Genomic DNA, 23621 nt, shown 5'->3' with positions numbered 1-23621 from the left:
TGAAGCAAGTAAACAACAAAATTATATGAAAATTGCAGAGTCGGTTGAAATATGAAATATTTGAATATGTATTTTATTATACACGGTACATCAGCTCAAGAATTATAGAGTAAAATTAATGTTTTACGTTTGCATTAAGTAAATATTTCATGTCGAAACGGCGTCAGTATAAATCATTTATTTGTCTCAGAATGCACGCAGTGAGGTGTTAATGATAATAAATGAACTTTATGCAGATTTTCTATTTCATTTCCTCTCGAGTAAAGGTGAATAATCACTTTGTTTGATTTAAATTGGAAGTGCACACTCTTTCAGCCTATATTTCCGATGCTAAGAAAATAAAGGATATCAGCGAATTATTAAAAGAGATATGGCGCAAGACTGGAAAATAAGTCAATTATTTACGCGCTGATATCATCGAAACGCAAATAACATCGGGCTTATATCGTACATAAATATAATATCTACTTATATAAAATAACATCATCAAATAGTAAAGCAAAAACGATACAATGGTGTATATTGTTGCAAAACAAGGCCAGAGAATAACTATTACATTCTTTTTGTGGTACTGTCTTTAGCCTTAAACTGTTTCAGCAAATCATATTTTTATATTACTTGTTTAATACGTAATATACAGTCCTATTTTATTGCATTTTTTGTAATTATCAATTATTAAGGAATAAAAAGGGGTATTTTGACACTCAATTTCATTAGAGAAGTTAATGTAAGTGACATTGTCTTGTTGTTGTTGTTTGTTTGATTGATATGCTAGATAAGATTTTCTATGTTTACGATAGTATTTAAATATATAGTTTTAACACAGAAAACTATGAGTTTTTAAGTTGATATATGGACATGATAATAAAGAGTGCAGACAAAGCGAATCGGGTGAATGAACATATCATGGCATCCCGCAGTTCATGAATAAACCCGATCAAACCGAGCCTGCAACATATTTCATTTTGCCATTATGTTCTTAAGGGACTTCTTGTTTCTAGTTTACGGAATTTACAACTATAGTAATAATAAAAGTTGAATACAAGGTCTATAGCCATGAAAGGCAATGACTAAAATTAAGTTCAGGATAGATACAACATTACTGACTAGTATGTGTTGCTATTTCTAAATTCATGGAATTTTGTCAAGCTTTGTCTGTCTTTAATATGCCTATCACGGACATATTTATTCTCAAACTTAAAAAGAACATCTTATTGTAAGAAAATCCTACTAATCGTGTGGTTTAATAATACTACATGTTCAATTTTGCCATTTTTGACGAAATGAAGGGATTCTAAATTACTCTTTTTCATGTAAAAATCCGATGGTTGACGGATTTCAAATTATTACAAACTCTATTCATCAATGTTATATGTACATGTATATGGTTAGCCTCACACATATTCAAATATGTGTGTCTGTACAATGAAAGTCGCGTGCAGCTGTATGTAACCTAATGTTGTTGGCGTTTGGTTTGCTGTGTAGAAGGGACTTTCATTCGGTTTTCTATAGTCTAAATAGCATAAAAAACTTGTGCATTTTGCACAAATGATATTCTTTAACTTTTATGTTTAGATTCAATTCATTAATATTATGTTGATACTGCAATTACTATTTTAAAAAAGATTCATTTCAAAGACGGCAATCACTTTTGACTCGCTAAGCTCATGACTAAAACATTTGTTTTTCTTATTTATTTTTCTAATATCCTTTCATTCTTTCCTTGAACTCTTCGGTGTGGTTTAACACCGTAGATACGGAATTGTCAACCACTTAATAGCTAAGAACACGATTTTTATTTCATCCTTCTGAAGAGAACCTGATAGCGATTTGGCAAAAAGCAATTATTTACACCATCTTGTATTCATCATTATCGTGGAAAAGGATTTTCGGTGGCGCCGTCCTGGTGGTAATATTTCTTTTATGCAAATATGACAATACATTTGTCACGTCATATGTAGATAACAAACAAATTAATGACACATACTTCCATCAGTTACTAATATACGAATAGCTTAAACCTTTAATGAAGATATACCCACCAACTACAGACGACTTTATTTATCATTTTGTTGTTTTTGTCAGAATGTATTGCATTAACAGCATTATTCATGAATTATTGCATTCTTTTCGTTTTTCTCGTTGTTTCTTGTCTTTTTTGTCTTTTTTCTCCTTTTTCTTGTACTATATTTCGTTACGAAAAAAAGGACATGAATGAAATTCAATTGATCGCACCTGAATAACAAATTATGACAATATCGCGCAAAACTATAGTTTTATACTATTAAGTGTCAAGTACTAGTATATCATTTTTCAATTTCTATATTGTATAATTAAATTCGGGTAAAACAACAAACTACTTTGATAGTTAAAGTAGCCTGGAAAATCTAAACACTTTTTGAATAATCATTGTTTTTGCAAATTTATCTCTTGCTTTCAAATTTATTCCATCGTTTCATCTTTAGCATCACATGTGCGTGTTAAAGCATCAGTTACAAAGGAAGAATGTTTGAATAATTATTATAACTTACAATTTTTCATATTAAAATGAGATTATTTCTACTCTAAGCTTCCATTTAAGAAACAGGCAATCAATTTCATCACGCAACCTTAGAGCATCCACACAGACTTTGCAAAATAACTATTCCGGATGAAAGGAAAACGTGAGGCAGTTGTCCATCATCAAACAAAAAAGTCTGGTAAAGAAAGTTAAGTTTCTTTTTATTTCATTATGAAAGATGTAAAAACAAAAGTAGCGTTTAATGAAAACGTTAACATTGCATTAAGGTATCTATGAGTTTTGAATAGTTTAAAGGACATTAAGAAGTAACATACTTAACATTGAAACAGAAGTGTATACACTGTCAGTCGTTCATATTATCAGAGAGTAATAAGAGAAATATAAAATCGTTTTGCAGCAAATAGTTTAATTGGTATAATTATATAATATAATGCATATGAAATACAAATTTTACATTGAATTTCATTCAAAGTAAAATCACATTTCATATACAGACAAGAAATATAGCAAGCTACTTAAAATAACATCAAATAATCTATGAAACTGTGTATAATGACTTACTAATAACAGATAGTATTTAAAAATAACAGAAATTTACAATGTCACAATTTTTTAATCATAAAGTTGTTGTTTTGTATTTTCAAATGTTTTCAATTGTAAGAAGTTTATGTCAATAGGTGTCATAGAAATATCCTTTGAGCCGCGTCACGACAAAACCAACATAATGGGTTTGCGACCAGCATGGATCCAGACCAGCCTGCGCATCCGCGCAGGCTGATCAGGATCCATGCTGTTCGCTTACAGACCCTATAACAAGTATAGAAACTGATAGCGAACAGCATGGATCCTGATCAGACTGCGCGGATGCGCAGGCTGGTCTGGATCCATGCTGGTCGCAAACCCATTATGTTGGTTTTGTCGTGTCGCGGCTCATTTGTACTTTTATTTACTGAAGTTGGTAATATTCGCACGAAATCTGAATACCTTTTCATAATAGCATTGTAGATACTTCATTACAATATATTAGTGTATATCATATATTACCTCAAATACTCCTTATATAACCTGTAGGACTTGAATTTCATTTCAAATAATAGAAATAAGAGTTAGAACAGTTGTTAAAATCCTTATTACAATAAATAATAATTGTATTTTGAATCTTTTACTGAAGTGGTGTAGAAATCTAATATGGAAAAGTTCAACTGATACATCATATAAAATACTTATTTCTGTAGTATTTATGAGTATAACACTTATATTCTTTTACCAGTAGATACTAGATTTCAAGAGGTATGATAATCTTACATGTAACCAAATTCAAAACAAAATTTCCGTTTTCAATCATTTTGAATAAATTAAAATGTGCTATAAATTAGTTTTATTTGGAAAATGCCATGATTGATAAAAATGATATTTCGTTTAAATAACTAGTAAATGGTATCATCTTGTTTAAACTTATTTTGGCTTACTTTTGTCTGAATAAATATGACATTATTAATATATATGGCATTTTTAATTTGACACTTATGTTGCATAATGCATTTCAGAAAACTTGTCGAATAAATGAGAATTTATATTTCTCTTTGTATTCATTTTTTTGCCTAAAGTTCTAATTTAATTTAAATGGAATGATACTTTTCTTTTAATTGCAAAATGTTACGTAAAATTTGTCTTTACATTCTGATAGAGTTTAGTTATTGTCATAATAAACAAAGAATTTATGACGCAGTCATAGCAAACATAATTGTAGAAATTCGTCAAATTTCAAATTATTCGAATGTGTGGACGGTAACTTGCACTCTCCAGGACCGTTCATGAACAGGCTCAATCAAACCGAGCCTGCAACATTAAAATTTTGTTGTTTTGGACGTTTTTAAGGATTCTTTTTTTCCCTATGTTAATTCAAGTTTGAATTGACTACTTGAAAGCTGGGTAAAAATAAGTTAGCTGTCGGGCCTTCGGAAGATGGAACAAAAGTTTTTTTCTACATCTATTCACCAAATATATAAATATGCCATTTGTGTCCAATTTTTTGCTATAATTAATACAGTGGTAGCATGTTTCGGTATCGGCAATCATTTCTGGTAAAAGATATTCACAGATAATTGTAGGAATTCCATTACTGACAGCTGTCTGGCATTCTTTTGTCACATGAGAAGATTGATATTTCACAGGAAATTATTTTACATTATTTCAGCAAGTAAATATTATGCTAGACATTTACTTACACGGTTATGCAAATGTCAAATCAGATTCCTTGAAAAAGAAAGTAAAAGATAATATATAACACGTACAGTTGTTACTTCTTATAAATATTTATAGTGTATGCGAACATCATCACAATGCCGGGAAACGTTTCTATAGTTTACATTAGCACAATGTCAACATTACAGTGACATTTTATGTGCCGAGAATTCTATCTGGCTCTTACAATAAATCCTTAGGTAATAACAATTATCTCACATGTCATCATACATTTAATTTAATCAAGTTAAGTGTAATATAGACAATTGTCTTTGTATGTGGTACGTACGGCGATCCAAGAATTATTTTATGAATTCGGTATTTTTTCATTCAAAGCATTTTTTTCTCGCCATTAGTATTTTTACAAGAAATACATTGCCCGGACAATGAGAATATGTGAACAATTATAGTTTCGTATATGTGGGATGCAGTCACCAAGGATTACAAATACTCTGTATCACGAACATTGCCATTATATCATTTGTCTTCTTGTCACCTTTTCGGACATTAATAAATTGCTTATCTAAGAGTAAAAATAAAAGTTGATGTAGTATATGTATGGTACAACAGTTACATAACAGTATCATAAAAAGTCATTTATATTTTGATTTAATAACTTTGAAAATACATCAACATTTCTTTCTTGTATAAAACTCATCATTTTTAAAATGCTTAACGCCAAAATACGCTTACAATAAGAGGATATTTTTTTCGTTTGAGTAAAATATGGAATATATTTTCACGAAACATGATAAAATGCCACATTTTTACGAGCCTGAACGGCGAGCGAAAACATGTGGCATTTTATTATGTTTTCACGAAAAAAGAAAAATCAATGAACGCAACCCTCACCCTCACACGACCCAGCAACAAGAACCGGTGGCAAAGAGCCCAGGTGGACCCCAAACAAAAACTGGACAGGGTACAAGACAGAGCATGGAAAGACTAATCACTAAAATGATAATTAAAGTCGGGCATATTTTCCATCTCTGAAATTTTCAACTTTTTTGGGTTTTTGGGCTTTTTTCTTAAAATATGTTGTAACTCGTCACGTAACTATTAAATTTGACTGCCTAGATCCATTTGTAAAACGGTTTACAGAGGGTTTGGTGGTTGATTCTGTTCTTGCCACAAGTGACGTTGTCGTTGTGATTCACCGGCTATACACAGATTACTGTACACATCGACAATAGTGTTCTTTTAATGGGTTTACTCATTTCATAGTAAATAAAGTATTTGCTATTATATGTATTCTTATTAGTGTTTGAGTGTCATTTTCATTTCTCAGTATTTTATAAAGAAAGCCAGCATAATTATTTTTGTTCAATCACTTCAGCATACTTTAATATTGTCTTGACAACTGTTAAAACAATATCTCAAGTTTCAGATATTAAGATATTGTAAAATAAAATTGCATAAGAAGATATAATTTATGGATATAATTATTGCCTTTCTTGCGTGGGATTACATAATTTGTTTTTAATTCTTGCAATTATTTATAGTTTAGTAAAATTATACTGGTTTTAATACGGGAATAGCGTGCATTTTATATTTTGAATTAAAGCAAAAAATATATCTTTTATCTTGAGGGAAAAAGTGATGCATTTAGTCAATTATAATCATTTACTGAACACCTTCGTGTATGCATCGTTATACAAAAGTAATTACAATGGCTCCGATACAAAATTGTATATTCATGATATGCAAATATGATACAAATGTTGTATGCAAAAAGACAAATACTGCTCACTTTCTTATATATGTCACCTTTTGTTAAGTTATTTTCGCATTTAATAATATCTTATTTTTTTCTTTCAGTACTGAACAAAACGTTAACCTTGCATAAACTAAATGACATTATGTTCTTAATGATACCAAAAAATAATCATTTCTTTTCTAAATAATTATTATGTTTTTTTTAGAATGCTTTGTAATTGCATGATTCATTGTTTTGCATACGTATAACACATGTATTATACTTTTATTTAAATTTGGCTGACAAATCATGTCTTGAGAGAAAACATTTCATGTTCGAATAGGCAACACTACAGCATACATATTGGATATTAAGAAGGATATAATAAATCTAATGAGACTATACTTTTAATAATATAAAACATAACACATAACTTCCCAAAAACCTCTTTTTTCATTTCATTTCATAGCCCTTAATGAAACTATTCAATGTTTACATACAAAGTACAAGGCCCTGAAAGTATTCAGTGTTTATCTTTAAATTTGCAGACAGCAAATAGGCATATTGGCAAACTAGAATTACACTTAGTGAAAGATATTGTTTAGTTTACCTTGGATATAGGAAACGAATACCATTTTTTTGTGATGATATACCTTTGCTATGTGAACATAGGAAAAAAATGTTAAACGACATTTATATAGAAATTAAGTGAATTGGTATCATGGAACAACAAAATCATACTAATTAAGTGAAAGGAGAAGGAAAAAAGTAACACAGATGTCAGAACTATCCATTGGATTTTTATATTATGTGTCAAATTTCAAAATGTTTTCAAAAAATCTCATACAGATTTGCTTTATAATTAACTGGTCAAAGTTTTTCAATCTCCATCTCGAAATGCAATGTAGTGCTTTGTATCAAATTCTATATTATTTGTTGAATATAAATATGTTTTATATTAAACATGTAGTTATAAATCCAAAATGAAATTATGTTCTGTTCTGTAAACTGAATTCCATTTTACTAGTCTATATTTCTTCAAAACTCATAGCAAAAGCTTTTTTTGAAAGATTACCATGTAAGTTTAAAGAGACATGTTTGTATTTGTTTCCCCATACTTTACTTCAGTGTTGTTATATATTTCTTGTCCTTCGTGATCTTCGAGTACAGCACTTTTGGTGTTGAGAATGGAGTACCGCTCAAGCTGGTGCTAGGGGGCCTGAGGGATCTTTCACGTTTTCCCTCAGCTACTGGCTCAATCAAATCGTGTCTGCAATTTTTAAGTAATTTTGCTGTTTTTAATGCTTCCGAGGGATCACTTTATTCCAGATATTCAAACATCACAACAGCAGATGTCAAGTGCAGTGTGGCAGCCGTAAATAGTTGCTCCACTTTAGTGTTTTATATTTTTCTGGTTCTTCGGGATCATTGACTCCAGCGCATTTAGTGTTGAGAATTGAGTACCGCTCAAGCTGGTGCTAGAGGCGTAAGAGATGTTGCACATTTTCATTATCCCTCATGTACAGACTCAATCAAACCGTGTCTGCTATTTTCATGTAATTGTGCTGTTTTTAATGCTTCACCTTTTTCCAGATATTTGTATTTAAAATAGTGTACATGGTAAAACAACCAATACAGTAGTTATATAGATTTACGCTGAATGCAAAGTTTTACAGACTTACCATCATTTAATAAAGATAGTATGTAATGTCAGTGGTGTTTGTAAATATTAAATTATTAGAAATTATATACATGTACAATGATTCAAAATAGTACATTTAAAGTAAATGTTCGTAATAATTATGAAAGTATTATAGTAAGATAAGATAAAGATCCTTTTTTCGTAAAACTAAAATACATGTAGAGGCATAATGGTGAAGTTTTTTTTATCAGAGCATCACATTATTTCAATAATATGTACATGCTACTTTAGCTACCTTTTTGTTTTGTTTTCCCGATATAAGATTTATTTTGTGCAAATATGAGAATACGATATTTTTTTCCAATACCAAATAACGCAATGTCCAATTGCGAGAATGTTTTCTTGCCATATGATTCGCAGCATTTGTGAATGATGAACAGGGTTTCTTTTTACCAATATGTGATGAAAGTTTAAAAGATTCATTCGCTAGATGTAAAATATTTCTTATCTGGGATTAAAGCGTTCGAGAGCTATGGTATGTGTTAATTTAATATATAGAATTAGCAACTAATATTTTAGTTTGTAAAAATTACTAAACACTTTGCTTTCCTCTCTTAACATCTTTCCATTTTTATATATGATCAATTTATCAAAAAAATAAAATTTGTATTAAGATAACAAATGAAAACCAGCTTTAATAGGAGCTTTATTAATTCTAAAAACATGGCTAAAACACCATATTAGTTCAAACAATGTTTATATTTTAAATTCAGCTATTTTTGTTCAAAATTAAACATAGCCGTTTACTGGGAAACAATTGAATTAAATAGACATTTATAAAGCTAACAATTGTACGAGTAAAAGGTGTTATTTAAAGATCAAACGAGTGAATGAATTGTTCAAGCAAAACTTCATCAAAATATGACAAATATTTTAGAAATGTATAAATATATTTTAAAATAAATATTCACAATCAAAGTACCATTAATACAGCAAAACTACATATTTTAACATTTCTTCCAATAACAGTTATATGATAAAGATAATTATATATTATACCAATTAAACTGATTACTTGACGATATTTTACTAATTGAAACGATTGCATATTTTTCAAATAGAGTACAATGATCTAACTGATTTTTCAATATAAATTGAGAATCATTTATTTTCATTAAGAAACATTTACAAAATATGTTTTATCATGTTCTGTGATGGTAAAATTTTGAATTTAAAGCCACAATACTTTCATTAGCGTAAGTTACTAAGGAAAGTGGATATTTTCACATGGATTAACTGAATGCAAAATCCTGCATCGATATACCCCTTAAATGCATAAAAGGATTCAAAAAATCTCTCACGATTATGATAAAAAAATAATGATACAGTTTTCATAAAAAAATTGTTCATAGAAATTGCTTAAAATCATGAAAAACCCTTGCAGTACACAAGAGTCTGCTTCGTGTATTTCTTAGTAAATATACTCTGGTTAGTAAGAAGTTAGACTGCTTGAATCACATGTTGGACCCCTTGAATATGTTGGCTGGTCCCAAATTATTAAATAACCTGCATTTACTCAGTCATCGAATTTTAATAAAGAAATATTTACAAAATATGTTTCATGTTGTTGTTTTTTTCTTGTTTTTTTTTTTTCATTTAACTAGTTTCATACTAAGACTAAAATCTTAAGAAATATTTATCTTACATTCTTGTTAAAGATAATTACAAATTATACCAATTAAACTGATTACTTGACGACATTTTACTAATTAAAACGATTGCATATTTTTTTAATAAAGTTCAATAATCTAACTGATATTTCGATATGGAAAGAGAATCGTTTATTTGAATTAGGAAACATTTACAAAATATGTTTCATCTTGTTTTGTGTTGGTCAAATTTTGAATTTAAAGCCACAATACTTTCATCAGCGTAAGTTACTAAAGAAAGTGGATATTTTCACATGGATTAACTGAATGCAAAATCCTGCATCGATATACCCCTTAAATGCATAAAAGGATTCAAAAAATCTCTCACGATTATGATAAGAAAAATAATGATACAGTTTTCATAAAAAAATTGTTCATAGAAATTGCTTAAAATCATGAAAAACCCTTGCAGTACACAAGAGTCTGCTTCGTGTATGTCTTAGTAGATATACTCTGGCTGGTTAGTAAGAAGTCAGACTGCTTGAATCACATGTTGGACCCCTTGAATATGTTGGCTGGACCCAAATTATTAAAGTATTAAAGAACCTGTATTTACTCAGTCATCGAATTATAATAAAGATATATTTACAAAATATGTTTCTTTTCTTTTTTTTCTTCTTTTTTCATTCAACTAGTTTCATACTTAGACAAAAATCTTAAGAAATATTTATATTACATTCGTGTCTGTCTTACTTGTTATCTGGGTTATTTACTTGATGTTTGCAGAACTGCAGCAATCTAATTTTTAGCGCATAATATAAATGCCTCTAGGACATTTAACTTTTAGGCCACTTGAAATATATATGTGTATTTTCTGCATCCTTCATACAGATTTCTTACATTTTTATCATATGTGAAAATATTTACATGCCACATATATAAGCAGTGATAAAATCTTAAAACGGCTACATATATGAATGCGACAATGTATTTTGAATGATTTTTAATAATTCAGAACAATGTTATTGACACAATTCGATCGTTCGGTGTATATATTTTACAAACTATTGTACTTTTAAGTAACGGACTGTATTAACTTCAGTACAGTAAGCTGTACTTATTTTTTTGTTTGGCGACAATTGTCCTGATCTATAATCAATTAGGTCTGTCAAATATGCTTATCATTTAATTCAACAACTGTCTTGTTGTATAAATTTATATCATTAGTTCATTATATTCAAGTTTTTTAGGTGAGAGTTTCAAAATGTTTATAAATATTTTTATGAATGAAAAATCAAGCTGTTGAACATGTTAACACATTGTGATAGTATAGATTCGATGTAATGTAATATAATTATATTGAATGAATAAGTGATATGGATATATTACCATGATAGATAAACAATATACATGTAATTATTTTGGCTAATTAGTTTGGTTTTTACTTGGGGACCATACGCCGCTTTTCATGGAATGGCACTACTGTGTCACATTGAAGGTTCCATGATAACCGCCGTATGAACACATCTGCGGATGTTTCTAAATTCAAAATTTTACTATTTCACGTTTAAATGTTGAATTCTGCTTAAGCCGGTGCTAGGGGGCGTGGACGGTAACTTGCACTTTCCAGTACCGTCCATGAACAGGCTCAATCAAACCGAGCCTGCAACATTTTCAATTTTGCCGTGCTGGGCTTTCTTTAGGGATTCTGTATTTATCTATCTTATGATCACATCCGTGTTATTTGTGCCGTGTGGCGGCTGTAAAAAGTCTCCCCGTACATTTAATCAATGATGTTATATTTTCGATCCTTGAAGATCGTTCAGCACGACATTATTGTTGTGCTTGTGGTATTTTTAGTTTCAACTTTTTGGCATTTTCTAGTTGGGTGGTTCCAATATTCCTACTTGAATAATGTTGAATCACCCTTAGGATATGTTGCCTGCTTTTTAAAATTTGTCTTTTGACGTCTTATCTGTGATACGCAGGCTTCATAACCTCTGATCCCCTTTCAAAATTCCATTTTATTTAGTTCCGCCCATTGTTTTTCTCGTTTAGGGCACACGCTTTTTATTACTTGGGGACCATACGCCGCTTTTCATGGAATGGCACTACTGTGTCACATTGAAGGTTCCATGATAACCGCCGTATGAACACATCTGCGGATGTTTCTAAATTCAAAATTTTACTATTTCACGTTTAAATGTTGAATTCTGCTTAAGCCGGTGCTAGGGGGCGTGGACGGTAACTTGCACTTTCCAGTACCGTCCATGAACAGGCTCAATCAAACCGAGCCTGCAACATTTTCAATTTTGCCGTGCTGGGCTTTCTTTAGGGATTCTGTATTTATCTATCTTTTGTTTTTAAACTAAGTTTTTTCTGTTGGCTACATGCAACAGCTTGCTTTGTATACCAGAAATAACATTTATTAATATATAAATGACTACAACAGCTCTTGTTGTTTGTTTACATTTACTATTTGTAAGGTTAGAAAATCAAAAAACAAAGGTTCAACCAAAGGATCGGCACATTGGTTTTAAATACCTTTTTTATTCTGTTAAAAGTCTGTGTGTGATCTCTACAAGAAACTCTTTTGACGCATGCAATAACATTCTGTTATTTAAGTCCATTTGAGAGTAACACGGGTGTACAAAATTTATTATCATACTCAAATATTACAAATTGTTTCATGCTGAATGTATGGCAATTCAAATACGCAGAATCACATGACGTATAACAATATCAACGAGCGTATCTCATAGTTCATTCCTAAACGCTTGAAATAAAGTAAATATCAATTTTGTGTCAGTAATGATAGCAACATCTGTTACTTTGTTTTTAACCTAACCTTGTTTGTACATGTTGTCACACGTGCAGGTCTGACAACTTTGATACGTCCTTCATTAACATATCGTATGTTTCATTTACAAAATGCTCAGGTTCATGTGCAACAATGATATACAAGTCAAATCTTCAGGTTCATATACATTTTTATAACATGCTTTGCTGTATATCATATCAAAGGTCCAGTTTAAAGTCTAACCGTTATTCTATTTTAGTTTTAGTTTTAATTTTGATATAATTAAAAGATTAATGTTTATTCCCATTTTTACATTATGTGTTTATACTATACACATCTTTTAAATAATAATTTAGTCAAGCTGGCTTATGCAAGGAATTATTATAATGCTATACAGACTATAAGAGAGAAACAGGCTTCACTTTATCACAAGAATTTCTATGTGTTATCAAGGGTTACCTTTTTCATTTAGTTATTAGATTTCCACTAAAATTCCAAATCTGGAGTTGAATGCAGGTAGATAGAAAACAAAAAAGTCTTAGAATAGATAATAACTTACCTATATAATCTATGCGTTGTGCATAATGGGTATTATTTACGAGATCTCCAAAACAACGTAGACAGTCAATACCTCATGACTGTACTTGCCCATACCCCGATATCCATGACCTCAATTGATCTATTCGTTACTTTTGCCCCAATTTTGACAAATAAGGAAATAGCTCCGTCTTCGTGAGGAGTACAATTCAACGAAAAGTCTAGTTAATTGACTTCTTATTATTCTATATAATGCTTAGTTTAATGATATTCACGTTTAAATGGCATCAGAAATATTTTAAAGCGGTTGCATGAGTAAGACAATTGTGTGTTTCAATGTTCTAGAGACTGTCTTCGAAATAAATTTATACTTTCATTAGCTCCTTGTCAATATATCTGGGACATCCACTGTTTGTCGGGTAATCAAACTGACTGTTTAATATCGGAGGGTAATTAAAAAACATTTCACATTCCAGCAAATCATTTTATTGATCACAATACGTGTACTAGAGACAATCGTCTATTATTTGTTCAACGAATTCATTACCGTCTTCTCATATTTTTTCATTTTTTTGTGTGTAAGTTTTGCATGTCATATCCATTAATAATTGCTATAAGCCGAAAAGTAATACATCCCACACAAAGGAAAATGCTACAGTCCTGAATACAGTTCCGGATGTAATGAACGTAGAAACAACATAATATTTTAATTTGGATGCAAATTATAATACTGTCAACTTCTAGCAATACCAGCTTCTTTTTAATGGTATAGAAGAATAATGGCATACCGGTTTAACATAACATATGATAATAAAATAGTTTGCCATTTGTAAAGTTCTATGCAATTATGAATAATCATCTTAAATTTGTTTAAAAAAAAATACACAAAAATAATATGTATTCAGCATTTCGCATAAAAATATATTATTAATTATAGTTTTGCAAAACTTGCAAATGTAAGATTGCTTTATGTTTATTTGCCAAGATACTATTTATATTCAATTTAATGTTTTTTTATCTCGTTTTCGTCTTTTGTATACAATGATAAAAAACTATGTTTTTCGTAAAATATAGATATTGATTTACCGTTTAAACTCTGTATTTTATTATCCTATTTATTGTCTATATAATGCATAGACATTCGATAGCTATTACTCGTAGACATTAAAGTAACTCGCCGGAGCTTTATTGTCATGAAGGAACTAAAAATATTTTTCAAGATTTTTATACCATTTGATGTAATTCTATACCAAAAAACTCGTATGCAACTCCAGAATAAATATTAAATAATGCAAAAAAAAATCCTTAATAGAAAAGAATGTAAGAGATTTTATCTCAAATCGGGTTAAGAATTGCAATAAATAATAATTTTAATCACATTCTAAGTATATTTCTTTATCTATTTTTAAACATTTCTAACGTACAGGTGTACTATAATCTGTCCCATCAACTTTGAATATTCTATTTTTTATTTAATATAATAGTAAAATCATTTAAATTAATGTCAAGTAAACCCTGACATCATACGTGTAGGAGTCATGTCATTCAGGAGTTTTTTGAAGTAAAAAAATGGGAGCTACGGAACTGGATAGAAAATGGCAATGAAGGAATCTTCAGAATGCGAATTTTTCGTGACGTTTATAAAGATCAATTTCGAAATTCATAGGCTTAAAAGTAAGTGCAATTTCTAGATCTACTCGGTGTTCTTGTTGCTTATTTTTCATTTTTTAAAAGTTTTCCAACTAAACTGTTACATCTTGTAGATCAAGCTTTGTAAAATAATCATGAAACAACCCCGAGAACATCATGTATATTTTAGAAACATAACACGTGCTTTCTCCCGTTCATCTTCAAATGAAAAGTACTTCGGCAATGGCTACGGAAAATAAACAACAGAGATTTACCATAGAGAAATCAAAATTTACTTTCACAAGAAAAGTAGACACTATAAAGAAAAATCCTGAAAAATCTCGAGGGTGACTTTTTTTAGTTTACAAAAATAGTTTATTTTTTATTCAACCTGGTTTTGTTAATTCATACCAGGCAAAAGTTCATTTCCATTTTTAATGGGACAGACTATAGTAATTAAATTGTCAAATTTTATAAAAAGCATCATTCTTTAAGATTTTTAGTTAATGACCAAGTCAATACAATTATTAATATATTGGTGGTAGTTATTCATTTTCATTATTCAGTATGATAATGCTTATTCAACAAAACCTTTTTTGTATATTACTAGGATATTTGTTTGCATTTCATTCGACATTAATCAAATGTCAACAAACATTCTGGTTTACAATTCCGGTTTGAAAGATATTACAGTAATAACATTTCTTCTGGTTTGTTTGGGTGATTTTCTTGCACTACTTGCTTTCTAGTTCTAAGACTTACCACTGTTCACAGTTTAGTGAACGTATACGTTTTTAAATATTGAAGTAGTGTGCATTTCAGGTTTCAAATATGGTTAATAAAACTCGTACGGAAATGATAAAGAAAAATCATGAGTTACGCTCAATTATGATTATTTACACATTTGTGTTTAAAACATTATGCAAATATGTTTTCCACTGGCTCCGATCCAAAGGTTTATCTTCATTTTATCTTCATTTTATTTAAATTTAATGCCTTAATCTTATGCAGAAAAAGAAACAAATTTTCTAATTCACTATAATGTATAATGTTTCTTGAAATTACATGCACGAAAAATAGTCTTTTATTCAACCTTTTTTAGTGTAATAATAAAATTTATATCGAACTTGCATCAATTAATTCCTTACATGAAATTCGGAAAACACCAATTTGAATGTTTTGTGAGACTTTTAAGGAACTAAATAATAGTTTGTGCCTATGATAACTCATGTTTATTAGAATAAAAATGTAAATTCTACTTTGATAATCAATTATGGTATTTTCCAGAGCTTTATCTTAAAATATAGTGTTGTAAATGCTTCAACAGGTAGAGAAGTATTCATCTGGTGTACGTAAAGCGAAAGAAACCTGTTAATGAAAAGAAAACATAATACATATACGGGCGATGATTTAAAACTTACATGAAACATGGAATACAAAAGCAGCATAATTAGAAGATGCGTTTATTCACTACTGACAGAGACCCAAAATAATAATAGATACATTGAACCACAAAGTTAACATTCTGAAAAATTGGATGCAACACCATCATTAGAGCACCCCTTATTGTTTCAATTAAACCGGGATAGTTTTACTTATGTGTTTTATACTTAAGTAGCTTATCTATGCCTAAAGGTAAATTGTGTTCAATTTCCCTAGAGCAATGATATGTTTTTTATATGACGCGCAACTGACGCAACGGTTGTAAGACTGTCGCACGGATGCCGTACGACTTAAACGACTGTCTTAAGATTGTCAACTGTCATGTGACAGCATTTGATTACGGCCCGAGGTAGCCAGACAATGCTCGTAAGGCAACCATGCGGTCGTCACAAGACAAACGCAAAACATTGTGACTTGAGAACTTCTTAAAATCATGCATCTTTTGACTGTTGTCTTACGACAGTCTTGAGACGTCCAAAATCTGTTAAAATTTCGCAGAAATAATGTGCATGTTGAGAAATTAGTCTGCGATGTTGCGTCAACCTTGCGACAAAAAGAATTCGTACGACTGTTTTGCAGCTGGCGCACGAAACACAGCAATTTTTGTCAAAATGCATTCGTACGGCTGCCGTACGGCTGATGTGAAAGAGGCTTTAAGAATCGAAATAACTTCTAATTTTCAATCACATTCCTAGTATATTTCTTTATCTATGTTTTTACATAATTTTCCGCTTTAAGTGCCCCCAGTCGATAGGGTTTTGGAGAGCAATAGTGATTAATATTTAATATGCGTGGTTCTAATGAACATGTGTACTATGATTGTCAAAGATTATCAAAAATCATCCTGTAATCATTCTTTAATAGGTTAAATTTAATAACCTAGAGAAGGGTATATAGTACCCGAAACCTGTAGTAAACCAACCTTGTGTTTTAATGTGTTGTTCTCCCATCCCAATCGTTTAATTTATCGTCTAATAGGTTTTAAGTAATGTCAAAGTCAAAAATCTTATTACTATTTTGGTGGTAGTTGTTCATTTTCATTATTCTGTTTTATAATAAATACTTATTCAGCAAAGCCTTTTTCTGATCCATTGTGTATATTAGGATATTTGTTTAGATTTCATTCACCATTAATCAACTGTCAATATACATTTAGGTTGTCAATTTCAGTTTGAAAATAGTATAGTAATAACGTTGCGTATCGTTTGTTGTTGATTTCCTTGCACTACTTGCTTTCTAATTCTAAGACTAAACACTGTTCACCTTTAAGTGAGAGTATACGTGTTTAAATATGAAAGTAATGTGCAGCTCACGCTTTAAATCTGGTTAATAAAACTCGTTAAGCTCGGAAAATGAAAAAGAAACCTTCAGTTACGCTCAGTTATAAAATAATTTACTCAATTGTGTTTAAAACAATATGCAAATAATTTTTTCAATAGCTCCGATTCAAAGGCTTATCTTCATTTTATTCCAATTTAATGCTTTAACCTTATGCAGAAAAAGAAACAAATTTTATTATTCTAATGTATCATGTTTCTTGAAATTCATTGCACAATAAATAGTTTTTTTATTGAAACTTTTAGTGAAATAATAAAATCTATATCGACCTTGCATCAATTAATTCCTCACATGACACTCGGAAATCAGCAATTTGAATATTTTAAGAGACTGTTAAGGAACTAAATTATAAGGTGTGCCTATGACAATTTATGTTAATTTGAATGAAAATGTAAAATACTAATTTGATAATCAAATTGGTATTTTCTATGGTAGGCTTTAAATCGTATAATGTTACGTAAAGTTTGTCTTTACATTTTGATAGATTTTAGTTATTGTCATAAGAAAATATTCTATAACATAATCATAGCAAACATAAATGTTACAGTAAACATTTCAAATATTTCGAAAGTGTTTAAATGCCAGTTTGTATTGTCTACTTTTTGGGTATAATGAAAGTTTGGTTAAAAAAATAAATTAGCTATCGGGCCTTCGAAAGATCGTATTTTTCTATTATCTATTCAACAAAATTTCTAAATATGCCATTTTATTTCGAAAATTGTTTTTATTTTAAGATGCTGTAATTAATACAGTGTTAGCAAATTTTGGTATTGACAAATATTTCTGGTAAGGATTGGAGCCAATCCATTATTGACAACTGTCTGGCGTAACTTTGTCAAGAGAGAAGATTGATATTCACAGGAAATTATTTTACATTATTTCAGCAAGTAAATATTATGCTAGACATTTACTTACACGGTTATGCAAATGCCAAATTATATTCCTTGAAAAAGAAAGTAAAAGGATAATATATAACACATACAGTGTTGCTTCTTATAAATATTTATATTGTATGCGAACATCATCACAATGCAGGGACACGTTTTTATAGTTTACATTAGCACAATGTCAACATTACAGTGACATTTCATGTGCCGAGAATTCTATCTGACTCTTACCATACATCCTTAGGTAAATACAATTATCTCACATGTCATCATATATTTTATTTAATCAAGTTAAGTGCAATATAGACAATTGTCTTTGTATGTGGTACGTACTCCGATCCAATAATTATTTTACGAATGCATTATTTTTCATTAATAACATTCTTCTCTTGCCATTGGTACTTTTTACATCACATACTTTGCCACGGCAATTGGAATATGTGAACAATTATAGTTCGGAAACTGTGAGATGAAGGCACCAAGGATTACAAATAGTTTGCATCACGAACATTGCCATTTTATCATTTGTCTACCAGTCACCTTTACAGACAATAATAAATCGCTTATATTAAAAAAGTAATAAAGAGTTATATTACTCTAAATTTATAAGACCAGATTAATTCAGTATATGTATGGTTAAACAGTTACATAACAAGTTATTGATATTTTGATTTATTAAATTTAAAAATACTTCAACATTATTGGATTTTTTAAATATTGTGAAAACTTGTCCTGCAAAATGCTTAATGATAAACTACGCTGACAAAGAGTAAAAGTTCACTGGCCATGTATTTAATAAAGGATTTAAAAGTTATATCAAAGAGGATTTTATAGGAGAAAAAGGCATCGAGATATTTCTTATTATATCGTTTACTTAATTGAATAACACTGTTAGTGAATTGGATGTTATAAATGTCTAAAACGACTGACACTTTGATAATTCCTAATATTGTTTTTATATTTGTCCAATTTGTTTGACTGTTTTTAAACAGAAAGCAAAAACGTTTAACTTAATAAAACGATTCAGATATATTTAATGGTAGATTTAATTTTTGATGAAATATAGGTTGTTGTTTCTGTTCCCAATAAAGATATACATATTGTCTACAGAGCAGGACTGTTAAACTTTACATGAGCTGGAACTAACTTTCAACCAAACGAATTTAATTATATATGCCATCAAGTTACGTGAGGCCCACATGTTGCTTTAACCAAAAGTTTATAACTCTTTTATGAATATGGTTCATGTTGTTGTGTACATAATAAGTAAGCATATAAGTTAGCATATTCAAAAATAGTCCTTTATTTGTCAACAAATAAAACATGTATATTTTCATATAGTAGAACATTTAACACAACAATTGGTTTGGTAACCACTGTCTACAACATCGCTTAACAAAGTCGGGCATGTTTTCCTTCTCTGGAAATTTCAACTCTGGTGTGTTCGGCTTTTTTTCTTTAAATATCTTGGAACTCACTTCGCCTAAACAGTTAGATATGACTGCCGAGAATCTATCTTTTGTATAACGGTTTACTGCACACAGGTTGATTCTCTGCTGCTGTCGCTGTCGTTGTGATTCACTGACTACGCAGATTACTGTACACCTCGGCACTTGTGTTCTTTTAATGGGTTTACTCATTTCATAGTAAATAAAACAATTGCTATTTTATGTATTGTCTTTAGTGTTTAGAGTGTCATTTTCTTTATTTTAAAAGCAGAGGCAGCATAATCGTTCTCCGCATATTTTAATATTCCCTTGACATCTGTTTATTTTCAAACAAAAACTCATGTTTCAGATATAAAGATATTATATTTATTTTGAAAAATAAAATTACATAGTACGTTATTATTTATGGATATAATTAAAGCTTTTCTTGCGTGGGATTTCATAATTTGTTTTTAATTTCTACAATAATTTATAATTCAGTAACATAATACTGGTTTTTATACGGTAATAGCGTGCAGTTAATACTTTGAATTAAATCAAACTCAATTGTGTACTTTATCTCCAGAGAAAAAAGATATATAGTCAATCTGCATTTAGTCAATTGTAATTATTTACTGAACACCTTCGCGTATGCATATCATTATACAAAAAAAACAATTTCAATGGCCCCAATCCAAAATTTTATATTCATTATATGCAAATATAATACAATGCAAAAAGGCACAATATTGCTTGTTTTTCCTATTATGTGTCACTTTTTGTTAAGTTATTTTCGCATTTAATAATATCTTAAATGTTTCTTTCAACAGTAATGAAAAAACGTTAACAATAATGTTCTTAAATCATACCCGAAAAGAATCACTTTGTCTAAATAGATATCATGTTGTTTCTATGTGCGTGATACATTGTGTTGCTTACGTATGATATTATACTCCAATTCGAATTTGGCTAACTAACGGTTACCATGTACTGAAAAAGAAACATTTTACATTTGAAAAGGCAACAAACAAGTATCACATTACAGCATACATACCGATATTAAAAGTAATATTACAACAAAACTATAATATTAATGATATTTAACATGACACGTAACTTCCAGACACAATGAATTTGGAAGCTTGGAAGCTGTAGCGTCCTATTGAACAAGCTAGAGCTAAACATCAAACATTTCACTTACCTAGATACATCGTGATTTAATTCCCTATGCTATTATCATGATCACTAATCATACAGGGCTTTCCTTGGCCGAGTGTATAACGCCGTTGACATCACATCACTTGCTCTCAACCTTGTTGGTAGGAATCCCTTTGTGAGGAAAAGGTCATCGTGCTAACGGCGGTTCTACAAACATAACAAGCCTGAAATAATGAGCGGCGCTTTAACTGAAGTCATTTTTCTGTAGCCTAAAATATGAACATAGTATAAAAACAATACAGTAGATATATAGATTTATGCAGAAAGCAAAATCTTATAAAAATCTATCATCTACTAAAAATAGTACGTTATGTCATTGGTGGTTGAAATATTAGATTACTAGAAAATTATTTCAATCATTCATAATTATGGTACATTTTTTAGTAAATAGTCGTAATAGTAATAAAATATTATAGCAAAAAAGTTAAAATCCTACATTTGAAAGATTTCATTCAATAACATTGCGTTGCTAAAAGTATCTTTCGTCAGTTTTTTTTTATCTGAACATCATATTATTTGTAAATGTAAATTCTGAAATAGATATCTTTTCCCAATATACGATTTAGTTTGCGCAAATCTGAGGATACGATATTTTTTCCAATACCAAATAACGCAATGTCCAAATGAGAGAATGTTTTTGCCATATGATTCGCATTTGTCAATAATGAACAGGTTTTCTTTTTACCAATATGTAATGAAAGTTTAAAAGATTCATTTGCCAGATGTTAAATAGTATTTATCTGGGATTAAAGCGTTCGTGAGCTATGGTATGTTTTAATTTATATAGAATTTGCAATTCATTTTCGTGTGAATATTTAACTTTTCACTGTGCTTTCTTCGCTTAACATCTTTCCGTTTTTATATATTTTCAATTGATCAAAAAATAAAATTTTAATTAAGTTAATAGATGAAAACCAATTTTAATAGGAGTTTTATATATTCTGAAACATGACTTAAACACCATGGCAGTTAAATGGTACGATTCTAAATTCAGTTTATTGTTTCAAAATAAAACATACTGGTTAAGAATTTAATGAAATATACATTATGAAGCTAACATTATTATGAGTAAAATGTGTAACATTATTATGAGTAAAATGTGTTAATCAAAAGAAACATGCCTAGCTCAAACGAGTGAATGAATTGACAAAAATACTTTATTAAAATATGTATATGTATTCACACTCAAAGTACAGTTAATACAGCAAAGTTTCATACTTTAATTTTTATCACTTCATTTTTACTTTCAAGCAAATAACTGTTATATGATAATAATAGATTTTACCAATTAAACTGATCGCTTGACAACATTTTACAAATTGAAACGATTTGCTTATTTGTCAAATAAAGTACACTGATCTTATTGATATTCGATATAAAAACAGAACCATTTATTCAAATAAATAAACATTAACGAAATATGTTTCATGTTGTTTTGCGTTTTTCATTCAACTAATTACATACAAAGACTAACATCTTAAATCGGTGCATGTCTGAGGTATCTGGGCCAATTACTTGGTGTTTGCATGATTGTAACGAATAATATAAATGTCTCTATGAATTATTAATTTTAGGCCACCAGAAATACTTATGATATCAGCATTCTTCGGATTACTTACATTTCTATCATATATTTCAAAAGGTTTACTTGCTACATTTTTATTAGTAGTGATGAAATCTTAAAATAATTAAGAATAATGTAATTGACACAATTTGTACGTTTGATGAACTAATTTAACTAAGTATTGTACTTTTTAGTAACGGACTGTATTAACTTCAGTTCAGAAAGCTGTATTAATTTCTTTTCTTTTTTTGTCTGGCGACTTTAATTAGGACTGTCATATATGCTTATCAATTAATTTTACAATTTTCATGTTGACTAAATTTATATCATCAGTTTATATAATAATAATAAGTATTTTAGGGAAGGGTTTCAAAATGTTTATAAGCATTGTTATGAATGAAAAACCAAGCTGTTAAATATGTAAACACATTGTGCTAGCATAGATTCGATGTCATGTAATATGATTACATTAAATAAATAAATGATAAGTTTATATAACATTGATAGATAAACATTATAATCATTTTGGCTCATTATTTTTGTTTGGTTTTCAAACTATGTTTTTGTCTGTTGGCCACACGCAACAGCTTGCTTTGTATACCTGAAACGACAATTATTTGATATATTAATGATTACATCAGCTCTTATGTTTTGTTTACATTTATAATTGGTAAGGGTAGAAAAACAAAAGTTCACTTAGGGATATGCACATTTTTAAATACCTTTTTTATTTTGTTAAAAGTCTGTGATCTTTAAAAAAAACTCTTTTGACACATGCAATAACATTCTGTTATTTTAGTCCATATTAGAGCAACACGGGTGTACAAAATGCAGTATCATACACAAATAATACAACTGGTTTCATGCTGAATGTATGACAATTCAAATACGTAGAATCACATGATGTATAAAAATCAACGAGCGTATCTCATAGTTCATTCCTAAACGCTTGAAATAAAGTAAATATCAATGATGTGTCAGTAATGATAGCAACATATGTTACTTATATGTTTTTAACCCATGTTG

At 29.6% G+C, this 23621-nt stretch overlaps 1 protein-coding gene across 4 annotated transcripts in view; it reads left to right on the top strand.

The window, feature by feature from the left end:
* Positions 1-23621, top strand: part of LOC132722986 (proteinase-activated receptor 1-like) — a 68320-nt gene that overhangs the window by 27300 nt on the left and 17399 nt on the right. The window contains exon 1 of one of the 4 annotated variants that reach the window (XM_060707633.1): positions 8502-8638. The exons of 1 other annotated variant lie outside the window; for it this stretch is intronic. The gene's annotated coding sequence lies outside the window, so the exon portion shown is untranslated. Of the gene's footprint in view, positions 1-8501; positions 8639-21693; positions 21799-23621 lie in introns of those variants that run through there. 2 more of the 4 variants (XM_060707630.1, XM_060707632.1) reach the window with 2 other exon arrangements.

The sequence above is a fragment of the Ruditapes philippinarum genome, unplaced genomic scaffold, assembly GCF_026571515.1.
Source record: "Ruditapes philippinarum isolate M1 unplaced genomic scaffold, ASM2657151v2 ctg560_1_1_1_1, whole genome shotgun sequence".
Lineage (NCBI taxonomy): Eukaryota > Metazoa > Mollusca > Bivalvia > Venerida > Veneridae > Ruditapes > Ruditapes philippinarum.
This window is presented reverse-complemented; position numbering and strand designations above follow the sequence as displayed.